The sequence below is a fragment of the Nothobranchius furzeri genome, chromosome 8 (genome assembly GCF_043380555.1).
Source record: "Nothobranchius furzeri strain GRZ-AD chromosome 8, NfurGRZ-RIMD1, whole genome shotgun sequence".
In the NCBI taxonomy this organism is placed as follows: domain Eukaryota; kingdom Metazoa; phylum Chordata; class Actinopteri; order Cyprinodontiformes; family Nothobranchiidae; genus Nothobranchius; species Nothobranchius furzeri.
Genome location: NC_091748.1, coordinates 40268124 through 40284401, shown reverse-complemented (window position 1 = coordinate 40284401; position 16278 = coordinate 40268124).

Sequence of the window (16278 nt, the reverse complement as noted above, 5' to 3'; positions counted from 1 at the left end):
TATGCCACACCCAACAATTCAGAAGAGCTGAAGGCCACTATCAGAGCAACACGAGCTCTCGTAACACCTGAGCATTGCCGTAGACTGATCCACTCCATGCCGCGCTGCATTGCTGCAGTAATCTAATTTTATAACCAACACCTGTATGTCTGTTTTTAAGCAAGATAATTATGCAAATTAAAGATTTGGGGTTTTCCCATAATGCAAAGCACTGTATTCTGACTGAAGTTGTGTTTTTCTTTTTCTCAGAAATTCCCACAGAGTTTTACACCGACCAACAATAGGTCATCTGGGTTGAAGAAAGGTCAGATTGTGGCCACTTAGGCTGCTGCAGTGCCAGCAATTCAACTTTTGGGCAAAATAAAACATGGAAGTTTGTTGTTAGGGCACATCCTGATTAACAGAACACTTGTGCATTCAGAAAAAAACACACCGATGTTTCCTCACACAAAGCAACACAGAAAAGACGTATACACAGGAAGGTCAACTCAGCTCTGGGGAAGAACTGCCTGAACGACTCCAACTAGAAATTCACCGGGAGTAAAAATATCAGGAGAAGGAAAACTCAGTATGATAAATAAAAGAAAACAGTTCAACAAAAATATTATTTCACAGCAATATTTATGACATTTTCAGCAGTTTATCTGTTACTTTTTGTTACATCTAGTTCCTCAAAATAAAATATGGAGAAAGAAAATGTTAAATGAAATTTTTACCACATTCCATTAAAGTGCTTAACAGAAAAAACAATACGAATTTAAAACACAGCATGCACACATTCATAACAGAATCGATAATACACAACCAGTTCAGCTGTTTCTAACACACTCAGCACACACACCCAGCCCTCAACCCTTCTCTGAACTACAATTACATTGTTTTGACATGTTTAAACACGAGAACAGTCCAACACAAGAAATTTTCTTCTAAATGATCAAATCTATAAAGATATATGATGTTCTACATTTATTGCTGTTATGTAGATATGGATTGTGGTAGCCTACCAAAATACAATTAGTGATTAAATCCCCTATCTAACATCGATGATTCTTTTTGGTGGTAAGATTGTGTAATCAGTTCACCCATAGATCAGAAACCAGTGTACCTGTATGGCGTCTCCCTGCACATTGATGAATGGTTAAATTGATTCACACCATCATATCACCAACAGGACTCTGATATGTTAGTTTAAGGATATTTCCTCCTCTGCTTATTTTGGTAGGTTACTTTTATTTTGCCTGCGATGGACTGGCAATCTGTCCAGGGTGTACCCCACCTGTTTGCCCCAAAACAGCTGGAGATTGGCACCAGCCCCCTACGACCCCACGTGGAAAAGCGGTTACGAAGATGGATGGATGGACTTTTATTTAGCAGCAGTCTTGCATGTTGACTTAATATTGAGTTTAAAACCATCACATTTATATTTTGATTGTAACTTTTAAATAGAAAATAGTTAGATTCTAAATTTTTGTTTCTAGCATTATCATTTGAAGCCAAATGTGATTAAATCTAGCTGTAATTTTTGTGATTATGATTATTTTAGGTTTGGCACCTCAAATGAATATACATTTTTCAAGATATGGTGGAATTTCAGCCTTGCTGTCAGCAAAAAGTAATAATAAATAAGCCCCAGAAATCTATTAACACAAACTTAAGTAGACTAATAATAATGGTCATTTTTGTCATGCTATCATCAAGTGGAAATAGCAATAAATATTATTACCATATTTTCCAGAGTATAAGTCACATTTTGGGGGGAAATTTAATTATTTTTCTTACAAAATTTGAGGCCAAGCATTTCACATTGCAAGACAAGTACTGGTAACAATAACAGAATAAACAATCAGGGCGCAGCAGCACGCCACGGTCTCCAGCAGAGGATGGCGGTGTTTCGTACCCTCCCAGCAGGACAGAGGAGCTGAAAGCTGGACCAGAGCCGGCCTGCAGCAGCGTGCAACGGTCTCCAGCAGGTGATGGCGGGGCAGGGGAGCTCATTCCTGGTCCGGAGCCGGCCCACAGCAGCGCGGTATACATAATTTGGTATATAAATGTCATGTTTGGGTTAAGTTTCTTCACCCATGACATGCAGAATCACTCAGAGACAAAAGGTAAGTAAAAGTTATTTATTAAGATTTGATGAGGATGAAGAAGTGGGTCGGTGATCGGGTGGGTTCAGTAGTGTTCTGTGGCAGAGATAATGTTGGGTAACTGTATAACAGGCAGGGATTGAACGAGGAGGCTTACGGCTTCCAGTATGACAGGGGAGCTTAGCGAGGGAGGCAAGTCAGGTCTGGCTGAGCGAGATGATCTGCGGGTGGAGGCAAGAGCTGGGAGCTGGGCATCAGGAGTCCAAGAGTTGAGCGGGCAGGTGAGCGTTGGAGAGCAGGCGGTCAGGGGAAGTGGCGTGGCTGGCAGACAGAGAGATCCACAAGTTCCTTATTTCCTTGGGGTGAGCAGTCAGATGAACGAGGGTACCTGGGAGGAGCTTGGAGGAACAGGACAGGTGGGTACAAGTCTTAGAAGGCAGATCAGGAGGTAACAAGCTAGAAACTGGTCTAGAGCTGGTGAGATACTACCCAGTAAGAGCAATCATCCGGCGCTGTTGAATTGTCACGCCACTCCTTAAATCCCCTGACCACTGATGAGGAGATCCACAGCAGCTGCTCTCTGGGACACGCCCACCTGCAAACAGAAAAACTCAGGAGATGGATGTTAGCTCAGCACAGACCATGACAATAAGTCGCTTTGGTATATAAGTCGCAGGACCAGCCAGACTATGAAAAAAAGTGTGACGTATATTCGGGAAAATACGGTAAGTGGCAGTAGCAGAAATGGTGATTCTCACCATAATATATTTCTCTGGACACTTGTTAAATTCCAATGAGCAAAAAAATCATCTTCTTTTGGCTTTGTCCCTTCAGGGGTCGCCACAGCCAACCATCAGTCCTGATTGATGAAAAAATTCTTATTACTGGAGTCCTGCTGAACAAATAAGCAAACATTAAATAAACAAATAAATAAATTAATAAAACATTCCATTCCCAGTTCTACAAGTTGCATCATAGGTCATTGTTTGGTCTCATCTGACCAATTCAGTCCTGTGTCAAATGTCACATGTCTCTCATATGATTGCACTCAAAAGACGGATTGGTGCCATTTTTCTTATAAAAACTGCAAGTTAGCAAAGGCTGTAGTTATGACTGCTTTTAAGATGAGCTGGGTTTCTAAATAAAGGACTTAAGTAAATTTATCTGCTCATGACTCAAAGAAAAGCTTGCATCTAAATAATCCAAAGTTGATGCCAAAGCTGTTTTAACCCACTGGAGGCAGGCGTTGCAGATTTGCAACATTTAAACCTACCTGGTTACTCCACATATGTATTTCTTGAGCATTTTTTAACTCAGAAGTATCCCTGAAGGACTTAGTTGTTCGTCCTTTTATCAAAACTTATTTTGAGCCTGAGAGGGTTAAAAGAGCTGTTGCCATCTTTGTTGTTTACATCATCCCACACACCAAACTGATAGAGCACTGTGATTGGCATAACACAGTAGTGATCAGGCCAACTGTAGACATGCTAAAGCTCCTATGGAGCATGTCTAAACCAACATGCAGAGCTAAGTGTTTTTGCTTTGTCTACTGTCTGACTAGGTTTGAAGGCTATTCTGACCACTTTGCCATGAGCTTCTCCAGCCTCATGGACTTTTTCCACATTTACTCAGCATGTTTCTGGGCCACACACACTATGGACCTTGTTTTTACCCTGGGTTTAAATCTTAACATATGTAACGTCCAGAAAGGGTCATTTTTCACCTACATATTGACCTACATGCCACAGGTCATCTGCAGACATATTTCCATTCTCTAAAGTGGATTTTAAATTCTATCTCCCAACAAGCCAGAAGATTCTGCAGTGCATCTTGACATTTCAGAGGGGACAAGATGTCAGCCTATGATCCCAAAGTTTTCTTTTGATGAGACTGCATGATTGCACACTCTCATGAAAGATGAACTTTTACAACTCATAAGTTAAATAATCATTAAATAAACATAGGTTTGAATGAACAACTCTTATATGAATAATAATATTAATGTTTGAATAATCTGTGCCTGATTCAATGGAGTTTAAGTGAATTTTAATATTACAATGAGACATTTTGATGTTATGATCAGAAATGTTTGGTTTAACAAGTGAATCATTATCTACACTCATACACATTGATCATAAGATATAAATTAAAGTTAACGCCATGCACATAGATATTTTCTTATCCACAAATAAGAGCATCTTTTGTATCTGGAAAAGGCGTGTGTTCTGAGGTTTTTTTGTTAACACCTCTTAATCTCTTTTGTCCTGATTGGCCATGTAATCATAATATGGGAATATTAAAACAGAATCACTTGCTGGGTGATTCAGTAAGTTTTGAGCAGAACTCCGGATTGGCCACCGGGGGAAAACTCTCTAACCACCGCATCAAGCTGTCAAAACCTGCTACACGCTACAGCTGACACAGAAACTTGCTCCTTCAGAACAAAGCTGACACAGCCAAGACTCCTTCAGAGTCCATCCTTCCATAGATGCAAACAACTACCTGTTGTGATCCGGGAGACGACTCTGGACTGACCTGGTCGTACTGTGGTCTTTTCTACAAACTTCGGCACCTTGGGGTCACCCGACTCCCCGACATCTCGGATCCGAAAGAGAGTCTCCTCAGGGGTATGTAGAACACAGCAAGATTGCGTCTGATGCCGTTTTGATAAGATCCAACTTCATAGTTTAATGCAGACCAAATTCTTTTCACACCCAGAACATAGTTTCTTCTAGATACAAGGTTTTGATAAACACACACCATTCCATCATCACACATCACATCCCATCCACTTATATTCATCCATCAAATTCGTTTTATTTAACTTGCCTTGTTTTTAATTTGTTTAGAAAATAAATTTCTTACTTTTTATAAACCTGACTTTGTCTGAATTAATACGAAGTGTGTTTGATCACTGGAAAAGCAAAGAATCCTAAAACCTTCTGATTAAACATTCAAAGACCATTAAGGTTGATATCCTATATTTATATAGAGTTTCACATCTTATTGGTCATAAGTAAAGGTAACATATTAAGCTTAAAAGCAACAACATTTACTCCTCTACACAGTGTTTGTCCCGAGGACATTCAGATCGTCATTGCATTTTCTTCAAGTAGCCTGTTTCTGTGTCCCTACCTCTGCCTGTCATGCTGCCTCCTTCTCAACCCTCGACATCCTCCCCGGAGGAACCCACACTCACTCAGCCCAGTCGAACTCCACTACCCAGTGTAACGAAATAGAGTGATGTAACTATCTAGAGTTGTGTTTTAATACACTGTAAGTAGATCACTTGTTATAATCAGAAGATGGGCTGTTTTTATCATCAGGGAGTTTAATTAAACACTCTGTATTGACTTTGAGACAAGAAAAGAGAGAGAGTTGGGATCGTTTGAGAATCTTTAATTTCTTAATTATAAACTCTTAACAATCTACCAGGACTAACTCTGTGATGGATGAAAATGGATTTGGATGTTGTGTTGGTGCGTGTGTGTGTGTGTGGTTGGTTCAGACTCCTTAGGCTGACGTCATTGAATCTGGTAGTCTTTGTTATGACTAGATATCACGAGGCTTATAAAGTGATGACATGAGCTGCTATTTTGCCGTGTACGTACCCAGTGGGGGGCCTCCCAGGTAGATCAGGAAATGCCAGGTCCAAGAACCTCGGATGTGTACTGGAGCTGTCGAAGCAGCGGTCGCAGCACGTCAAAGCCCGTCTGAAGGGTCGACCCCGGTACCAATCGGCAGCGTCAGCAGGTGCTCTTATTTTGAAAGGATGTCGTCTGGTTGTTAAACGACGAAAATATCCAACTTCACAGTTCTTAGTTTAAAGAAGAAAACACATCTGGCCAGGCTGTGCTTCTCTTTCTTATGACGGTGAACATAACTGAAGTCAAAATGGAACCGAGCTTAAAATGGCGTTGCCTTGTTTTATATCTCTGAATTGTTGATAAGTTTTAGTAAAGCGAATTGGACACTTTAAGTCAACAAGCCAGATTCTCCTGCGGCAGCCGAAAGCTCTGATTGGTTGGAACAATGTGTCATGCGTTTCTATGGAGATGAGGGTCAGTCTGTCTGTGCAGTAGTCCTGTTTTCATTAAAAACATAAATCATGACATCTTTATTCCACAGAACATTCACTTGATTAATTATTGATCAACATCTGTTTCGAATAGCTTTAATCACAAATTAAGTACTTTGATTATTGAAAAGCTTCTTCTTCTCCTTCTGGCTCTTCTCCTGGAATGTAAACAGTCTGAGGAACACCCGACCTTGGCGTTTTCTACACGGGTGTTACTGTGCACAGGGGCAGCTGTGTGGAGCTGAAAATAATGAACTTCATAACCTTACACCAGCATTCCCAGCGCCAGCCTTCTGGCTCACGTCACCCGCCACGTCTACATAAGGAAGTGCAGCTCAACACCAAACCACTCAGTCATCGTTCCTAACCAGACTATGCTCCGAGTTCCTACCAGATCCTATCGGATTATTCAAGTCTGTTCTGACCAGAACAGCCCAAGCCACTCACCCTGCCGACTCACAGTAAGTCAGCTTGTTTCCTTTTGGAGCCGCCGTGCTCACTAGCTTTGTACGGTTTGACTGGCGCTGCTCACCTCCCTCCTCACCGGCCGAGCTCAGGAGTGGGCCGCAGCCCTGTATAATAAGAAGTCGGAGGCATGCAATGATTATGATGTTTTTGTGGCCGAACTAAGGAGGGCTTTTGTTCCCCCCAGCGGCGAGTTATCAGCGGAGGCCCAACTCATTCAGCTCCGACAGGGAAATCAGACTGTGGCCCAGTACACGTCCCGGTTCCGAACCACGGCTGCCAAACTGAGATGGGGGGAGGATGCGCTGAAGACAGTCTACCTGGAGGGGCTCTCCCCGCGTATCCGAGATGGAATGATTGGGGGGGAGACCCCGGAGACGCTAGACAAGGCGGCCGACCTCGCTCTTCAAATGGACCTGCGTCTCTTTACCCGTCGATCCGCTGAACCGCCAGTGACAACGGCCTCAGCGCCAGCTCGTCCTCACCCAGCCAGTGTGTTCCCTGACTAACACATGCAGCTGGGACACCTGAACCCAGAGGAGAGAGAGAGAGACGCTACAGGGAGGGGTTGTACGCCTACTGTGGTGCTCCTGGCCATCGACGCGTCACCTGTCCCCTCTGGCCGGGAAACGCAGACCCCAAGTAGGCAATACTAGAGGGGTCCTACTTGGAGTAACCGGCGCCCCCTCAACCCGCACCCTGCTCACAGTCACCTTTCATCTTTCCCAGGGACCCGTCGAGCTGAAGGCGCTCCTGGATTCCGGAGCAGCAGACTGCTTCATGGACAAAGATCTCGCCTCTCGACTTCGGGTTCCCCGGTCATCCCTCCGCCAGACCATTCCCGTTACCTCCGTGGATGGAACCCCGATCAGACCCTATCCAATCCGTCAGGAGATGGTTGGTCTCTGCATGGAAATAAACTCCCACTCCGAGACACTCCGATTCCTGATCGTGACAGCTCCTTTGTCCCCCCTGATTCTGGGTCATTCCTGGTTCCTGCGCCATAATCCCCAGATCTCCTGGTCATCTGGCCGAGTGCTTACTTGGGGTGCTGCCTGCCAGTCTCATTGACCTCCTCAACCTGATTCAGAGCCTGGCTACCCAGTTCCTGAGGATGTCGACAAGTCACAGTTCCCCTCCTGTTATCATGACCTGGCTCAGGTTTTCTCAAAGAATCCTACCACTGTCTTGCCTCCTCACCGCCCTTACGACCTGGAGATAAAACTCCTGCCCGGTTCTGTTCCACCTCGGGGCCGCTTGTACTCCCTGTCCCCAGCAGAGACTCAGGCCATGGACGCCTATATCACCGACGCCCTTCAACATGGGTTCATACGCCCTTCCACCTCACCAGGAGCCACGGGTTTCTTCTTTGTGAAAAAGAAGGAAGGGGGTCTTCGCCCATGCATCGACTTCAAGGGTTTAAACAAGATCACGGTCCGCGATCATCACCCCTTGCCTTTAATGACTACCGCCCTGGATGTAGTGTCCCAGTCCACCATCTTCACTAAGTTGGACCTGCGCAGTGCGTACAATCTAGTCAGGATAAAGCAAAGCAACGAGTGGAAGACCGCCTTTATCACCCCGACAGGCCACTGGGAATATCTAGTGATGCCTTTTGGCTTGTGCAACAGCCCCACGGGTTTTCAATGCCTGATCACAGACATCCTGAGGGACATGTTGGGCAGATGGGTTTTCGTGTACCTAGACGACATATTGATTTATTCCCGAACCCAAGAGGAACATGTCACGCACGTCCGAGCAGTCCTCTCCCGGCTATTGGAGAACTGGCTCTACTGCAAATTGGAGAAGTGTGCCTTCCATCAGGAGACCATTTCCTTCCTGGGGTTTGTCGTCTCATCCCAGGGTTTCTCAATGGACCCCCAGAAAGTCCAGGCGGTGGCTCAATGGCCGATACCCACTTCCCTGAAGCAGCTGCAGAGCTTCCTGGGCTTTTCGAACTTCTACCGCCGCTTCATACGCGGTTTCAGCTCCCTCGCGGCTCCTCTCACTGCCCTAACTAAGACAACAAATCAGACCCGCCCGTCCCGTCTAACTCCTGAGGCCACACAGGCTTTCCACACCCTGGTCCGCCGATTCACCACTGCTCCCATCCTCGTTCATCCAGACCCATCAAGGCCTTTTGTCGTGGAGGTGGACGCTTCTGAGGTGGGGGCAGGGGCGGTCCTGTCCCAACACGGTCCCGACTCCAAACTGCATCCCTGTGCTTACTTCTCCTGTAAATTCACACCAACCCAAAGTAATTACGGGGTAGGTGACAGGGAACTCATGGCCATTAAATGGGCCTTGGAGGAATGGCGGCAGTGGTTGCTGGGTACAACGGACCCCTTTACCATCTGGACAGACCACCAGAACCTCATCCACATCCAGAATGCCCGGCAACTTAACCCCCGTCAGGCCCGCTGGGCGCTTTTCTTTGAACCATACCACTTCCACCTGGCCTATCGTCCTGGTTCAAAGAATCTGAAGGCTGACGCTTTCTCCCGCCTAATACCCAATCTGCACCCGCCAGGGAACCGCCACCTATTCTCCCAGCCCAGAAGATCATCGCAGCTCTCCACTGGCCGGTAGAGGACGCCTTCCGGGCTGCCTTGCCCACCGATCCCGCACCTGCCAATGCGCCTCCCGACCGGCTTTATGTGCCTTCCTCCTGCCGCTCTGAAGCCCTGGCCTGGGGGCATGCATCCCGTCTGGCTGGACACCAAGGAGAGACCCGAACCCTCCAGTTCCTGCAACGTGAGCTATGGTGGCCCTCCATGGCCAAGGACGTAAAAGAATACGTGGCCGCCTGTCCCACTTGTGCCCGCTCCAAGACCCCAAACCAACCCCCGACTGGAGCTCTACAACCTCTCCCAATACCACACCGACCATGGTCCCACATCGGCCTGGACTTTGTAACAGGGTTACCTCCTGTCAACCAGCTCGAGACCATCCTAACCACCGTGGACAGGTTCTCAAAGGCGGTCCACCTGGTGGCGCTTCCTGGTCTGCCCACAGCCAAGCAGACGGCCGAGATCCTCCTGGAGCAGGTGGTGCGCCTCCATGGTTTCCCCCAGGACATCGTTTCGGATCAGGGACACCAGATCCCACAATCTCCACATTTCCTCGGCCACTGGTCTCTCCCCGTTCGAGCTATGCTATGGGTACCAACCCCCTCTCTTCCACCACCAGGAACCTGAGACTGAGGTCCCCGCTGCCCAGACCCTGGTCCGGCGTTGCCACCTCACCTGGATCCGTGCTTGGGCAGCCATCCAGCAAGCAAACATGGAGTACGCTCGCCAGCACAGACGCCGCCACCGGACGGGGCCGACTTTCCAAACTGGCGACAGGGTATGGGTGTCTACCCGGAACATGCGCCTGCCCGCTGGCTCCCGGACGCTCGCTGCACGGTTTGTGGGACCCTAGCGGGTGGAGAAGGTCATTAACCCGGTGGCGTACCGCATCCGCCTGCCCAGGCCTCTCAAAGTACATCCCGTCTTCCATGTGTCCCACTTGAGGCCTGTACGGACTTCTCCCCTTGCTCCTCCTCCGGATCCCGAGCCTCCACCTCGAGGGGTTGGCGAGGATGTGATTTTCGCCGTACGGTGCCTGCTGGACGCCCGTCGCCGTGGCAGAGGCTGGCAGTACCTGGTGGATTGGGCGGATTACGGCCCTGAGGAATGTTCCTGGGAGCCGACGAGCGCGATCATGGACCCCTCGCTCATCTCCGATTTCTGGGCCCGTCGCCCTGGGACTTCTGGGGCCGTCCCTCGGGTGGGGGGTCCTGTCACGCTGCCTCCTTCTCAACCCTCGACATCCTCCCCCAGAGGAACCCACACTCACTCAGCCCAGTCGAACTCCACAACCCAGCATTCCCAGCGCCAGCCTTCCGGCTCATGTCACCCGCCACGTCTGCATAAGGAACTGCAGCTCAACACCAAACCACTCAGTCATCGTTCCTAACCAGACTATGCTCCGAGTTCCTACCAGATCCTATTGGATTATTCAAGCCTGTTCTGACCAGATCATCCCAAGCCGCTCACACTGCCGACTCACAGTAAGTCAGCTTGTTTCCTTTTGGAGCCGCCGTGCTCACTAGCTTTGTACGGATTGACTCCTAGAGCAAACGCTTGTCAATTTGCCCGGTGTCAGTCACGCCGCGCTTGGGTCAAAATACACGCAACAATCTGAACTCTCGCTCCGGTCCAGCTCAGCTCGAGTCAGGACTTACACCGCCGTTTGATTATTTATCATTTTCTTAATGAGAACACATCTAGCAAATGTTCTACTGTTTTCAAGCCACCGTTATCTTCTGATAATGATCCTGAGTCTTTAACAACTCACCTTAATGAGCACTGTTGCTCCATTCTGGACAATATCTTTCATGTCAGAACCAGATCAGTTCCTGCAGTCCCTGGTTTAATGACTGCATTGGCAGCCTGAAGTGCCGGTGTTGAAAAATTGAGCCCTTGTTGAAGAAAACTTGTCCCTACATCCATCTGCATCTAATGGATCTTCTGACCTCTTTTAACTCTGCTGTCATAGATGCAAGGGTTGCCTATTTTTCCAACCTAGTTTCCTAGAGCAAAGGGAATCCCAAGGTGCTTTTTAACACCATCAGCAGTGTTGTCTTTCCTGCCTCTCCCACAGCCTCCATTCACTCTGATGGAGACTGAAAACATTCTGTTTTTCTTTGTGGACAAAGTCAATACGGTTAGATCATTTAGCATGCAGATGGGATACTGTACCTCCACCTGTCTTCTGTTGAACTAGGGAGGTGTCACGCGTGCCGGTGAATGAAGCCGAGGAGAGGCGAGGATCCAGACCGGGGAGGAAACAGACAGACAGGTAGGATTTCTTACACAGATTTTATTCTGAGACACGCTGGAGAATGAAACAATGGACCAACACAAGACACAGAACAGAAGGGGCTTAAATACATGAGGGCAGGGAGCTAAGGTGATTGGGAAATGAGAGGCAGGTGGGAGCAATCAACGAGACACAAGGCTGAACCAAAACGGGGAGACAGGACAGGGTGTGACAGAGGAGGCGACGACGGGCTCTTGGGGCCTGCGCCTGCGACAGTGGAGGAGGCGACGATGGGCTCTTGGGGGCCTGCGTCTACAGTAGAGGAGGAGGCGACGACGGGCTCTTGGAGGCCTGCGTCTACGGCAGAGGAAGAGGCGACGGGCCCTTGAAGGTCTGCGGCAGAGGAGGAGGCGACGATGGGCTCTTGGGGGCCTGCGGTACAGAAGGAGGCGACGACGGGCTCTTGGGAGCCTGCGCCTGCGGCAGAGGAGGAGGCGATGACGGGCTCTTGGGGGCCTGCGCCTGCGGCAGAGGAGGAGGTGACAACGGGCTCTTGGGGGCCTGCGTCTGAGGCGTCGACCTCTGGAGTAGAGAGAGCGTCGACATCAGAGGAGGTGTCGACATCAGATGAGGCGTCAACATCAGATGAGGCGTCGACTTCAGATGAGGCGTCAACTTCCGATGAGGCGTCGACTTCAGATGAGGTGTCGACCCTTGGACAGGAAGAGGCGTCGACCCTTGAACAGGAAGAGGCGTCGACCCTTGGACAGGAAGAGGCGTTGACCCTTGGACAGGAAGAGGCGTCGACCCTTGGACAGGAAGAGGCGTCGACCCTTGGACAGGAAGAGGTGTCGACCCTTGGACAGGAAGAGGCGTCGACCCTTGGACTGGAAGAGGCGTCGACTTCAGAACACAAGGAGGTGTCGACTTCAGAACATGAGGAGGTGTCGACTTCAGAACACGAGGAGGTGTCGACTTCAGAACACGAGGAGGGGGCGTCGACCACAGGACAGGACAGGGCATCGACCACCATCGACTTCTGGTCCAGGGGCGTCGGCTTATGGTCCGGGAGCGTCGACTTCTGGTCCTTCGACTTCTGGACCGTCGACCTCTGGACCGCCGGCCTCTGGACCGGAACCGGAACCGTCTGCTTCTGGTCCGGGGGCGTCGGCTTCTGGTCCGGGGGCGTTGACTTCTGGTCCTTTGACTTCTGGACCTTCAACCTCTGGACCGCCGGCCTCTGGACCGGAACCGTCTGCTTCTGGTCCGAGGGCATCGGCTTCTGGTCCGGGGGCGTCGACTTCCGGTCCTTCGACTTCTGGACCGTCGACCTCTGGACCGCCGGCCTCTGGACCGGAACTGGAACCGTCTGCTTCTGGACCGGTCCCGTCTGCTTCTGGACCGGTTCCGTCTGCTTCCGGGCCGGTACCGTCTGCTTCTGGGCCGGTACCGTCTGCTTCTGGGTCGGTCCCGTCTGCTTCTGGGCCGGTACCGTCTGCTTCTGGGCCGGTACCGTCTGCTTCTGGGCCGGTTCCGTCTGCTTCTGGGCCCAAACCATCAGCTTCTGGGCCCGAACCGTCCGCTTCTGGGCCCGACCCGTCCGCTTCTGGGCCCGACCCGTCCGCTTCTGGGCCGGATCCATTGACGTCTGGAGTGGAGGCGGAGCAGCTGCGGGAGGGGCTGCCTGGACAGGCTGCGGAGGTGCTGGGAACGGAGAGAGCAGGGAGGACAAACTGTCCAGCTGAAGCTCCCGGAGGCTGAGGGCCAGATGGAGCTGGGCCAGCTCAGCCCGGAGACCGGCGAGCTCTGCTGGGTGTGATGAGGAGGACAGAGCGTCCAGGCGGGTTTCCTGGGAGTTGATGAGCTGGCGGAACCGGCCAAGCTCCGCCGGGAGACTGACAAGCTCGGTCAGCTGGGCAGTGGACAACGCTCCTTCCCCTGTAGGTGACGGAGGCGCTGATTCGGCAGGAGACGGGACTGCTGGTCTGGCCGGGGGCGTGTCTAAACTGCTGCGCCAGGCAGGGGCAGCGGCAAACTCACAGCTCCGTCCCGGGACACCGGATCATGGTGGAGTCCGGCGTCTTTCCCCACGCCGTGGACCAACTCCGGGGGAACAGACAGCCAGCCTTGTGCCCTCGTAGCCGGAGGGATCCAGGAGCGTCTCCCGATCCAAACTCCCATCCAGTTCAGGAAGGGCGGCGAGGATCGCCGAGGCTGACGGTCAGGGGCGGCGGCGGCGGCGAGGCGGAGCTGGGGCTGGAGAAGGAGAAGCAGAAGCCAGCTGGTGGGTCGGGGTAAGCCACCGGAGCAGGTACTCTCACGGAAGGATCTCTCCGCTGGATCCTTTAACGGGTCGATCCATTCTGTCACGCGTGCAGGTGAGTGAAGCCGAGGTGAGGCGAGGATCCAGACCGGGGAGGAAACAGGCAGACAGCTAGGATTCTTTATACTGACTTTAATATGAGACACGCTGGACAACGAAACAATGGACCGAAACAAGACACAGAACAGAAGGGGCTTAAATACACGAGGGCAGGGAGCTATAAGGTGATTGGGAAACGAGAGGCAGGTGGGAGCAATCAACGAGACACAAGGCTGAACCAAAACGGGGAGACAGGACAGGGTGTGACAGGAGGGCCACTTCTATTTTCTGTCTATTTTCTCCCTTTGGGAAATATTTTTGAGTGGGATGGCGTCAGATGCCTTCTTTTAAATAGCTTTTATGTTGCTTTTATCTATATTTATTGACTGTTTTTAAGTGTAACTGTTTTAAATGATTGTTTTATGATTGTTGCCTGTGCAGTGCTTTGGTCAGCTCACATGCTGTGTTTAAACTGTGCTATATTAAAAAAAATGATATGGTATGGTAATGAGCTCTCATTACGTGTAATAGAATGTGACAGGCTGATTTTTTGGTGAACAGGAACAAAGTCTTTATAGTAGGGTATCTAATGGTTTCCTCTCATGGTCCTGAGTTGAGCTTCATGTAATCATGATGTGAAGCTGGTAAAAAAATAATCATGGACTGTTGGTCAAAAATTAGAAGTCAGACTGGTCATGCTGATCTCATGCCTTGCCTATAACACCATCACGCCCTCAACCTTGTGGTAAAGAGGCATGATTGTCTGGCATGTGGCTGGATCTTGACTCCATCCCAGAGAGTCATTCTAGGACACAATCCAGGGTGTGATGTGATAGTGGATGCAGAACTTGTTGATAAATTGTGATGAAGGTACAGGGGATCTGAAAATTGCTAATCCTATTTTATGGGTGTTACAGTAAGTAAGCAGTAGCATCATAAATGTCTCAACACTGAAGAGGGTTTTGCAAATTAGCTGATTCAGGTTTGCGCCGATATGATAAGGTGCCAGCAAACAATCATTATTTTCATTTTGCTGGGATTTTTTAAATTAGATTTCTTAAACTTCCCTAAATGAGTACTGGCGTCTACTCTGTCAGTGTTTCCCTTCAGGAGTCTGCACAGCCAATCAACTGTCTCCAATTAGTCCTCATCAATCAGTAATCATCTACATCTAACAGGATCCGTCCCTCTGAATGCAGCACTTGTTTACTTGAAAATAAACCTGTCATTGATTGATGCTTCCTATCTTTTGTACCCTTTAGTGAATCACATGAACTCGCTGCAATCTCTTCAGAATAAATGCTTGTTTGTCATGGTCATAAAACTATTAACATGATGCTAACAGACTGCAACGAACCTCTAAGATTTACAAGAGAGGAAGTAAAAGGCCTGGCACTGCTGTACTCAAACACTGTCTCCTCCACAGAACACAGGCTCAGCTGTCATCTATATATTTACATCACTCTGCAGTTGTTAAAAATGAAGTTTCCCAGTCACGGATGGCTGTTAGGTGCTTGACTTCAGCCATATTTACGATGCAGATATGACTGAAAATGGCTGCTTTGAGATAAAAGACAGTTTTATGACTGCACGGTTATTTATTCCACCGTAGCTTGTTCGTGGTTTTACTCCAACGCATTGTCTTGAAAAAGTGAGACAGCTTTTATTTCCTCAGCAGTTTTATGGTTTTTATTTAAACAACTCAGACATGAACAGGTGAATAAAAAAGGCTTGTTAAAACAAGCTTAAGCGCTCAACACAATTCTCAGCATCATAGCTAACACTAATCCATGTCTGTGTTTCCGTACTTTTCAGTCTTTAATGTCACAACCCTAAACCAGGAATGAACCAGAATGTAGATCATCAGTGTGTGAAGGACTAAAGCACTATAAGTGGAGGCCATTTACCAAGTGAACCCTTTATTGCACTTCAGATATTTATATACTGACTATAAATGACTTATAAATATGCAAATGAATTCTGTTAATCATTGCCCTACCTGTCACATAACAGTTTTTTTTCTGCTGCTAAATATTAAGAAACATAACTGTCATTTTAAAACATGTGGGGTATGAACAACAACAACATAGTGTGTTAAGGTCCTGGTTGGATGGACGTTTAACAGCACTGAGTACATGAATGTACATACAAGTACAGACATCCTGTATCCTCTTGTTCTTGTTGTGGAAGCTTGAGTCCACTGTCATCCCAGGACACGGTGTACCACTGACAGGAAAACCCATCATTTTATTGGAACGTGCTAATTAATTCGTATTCAGTCGTCTGTAAAATTAGCCAGATTTCTCAAAAGTCACTGGACTGACGGAACTCAGACAATAATAATTGGGTTTACATCTACAACATATTCACATTTGAGCTCTCCCCGGTTCAACAGCAAAACAACTTTATCAAGCATAAAAATAACTGACTGATTTATAGATATTGTGCTCTAATTTAATGTAGTAACAGGGGAGTCATTC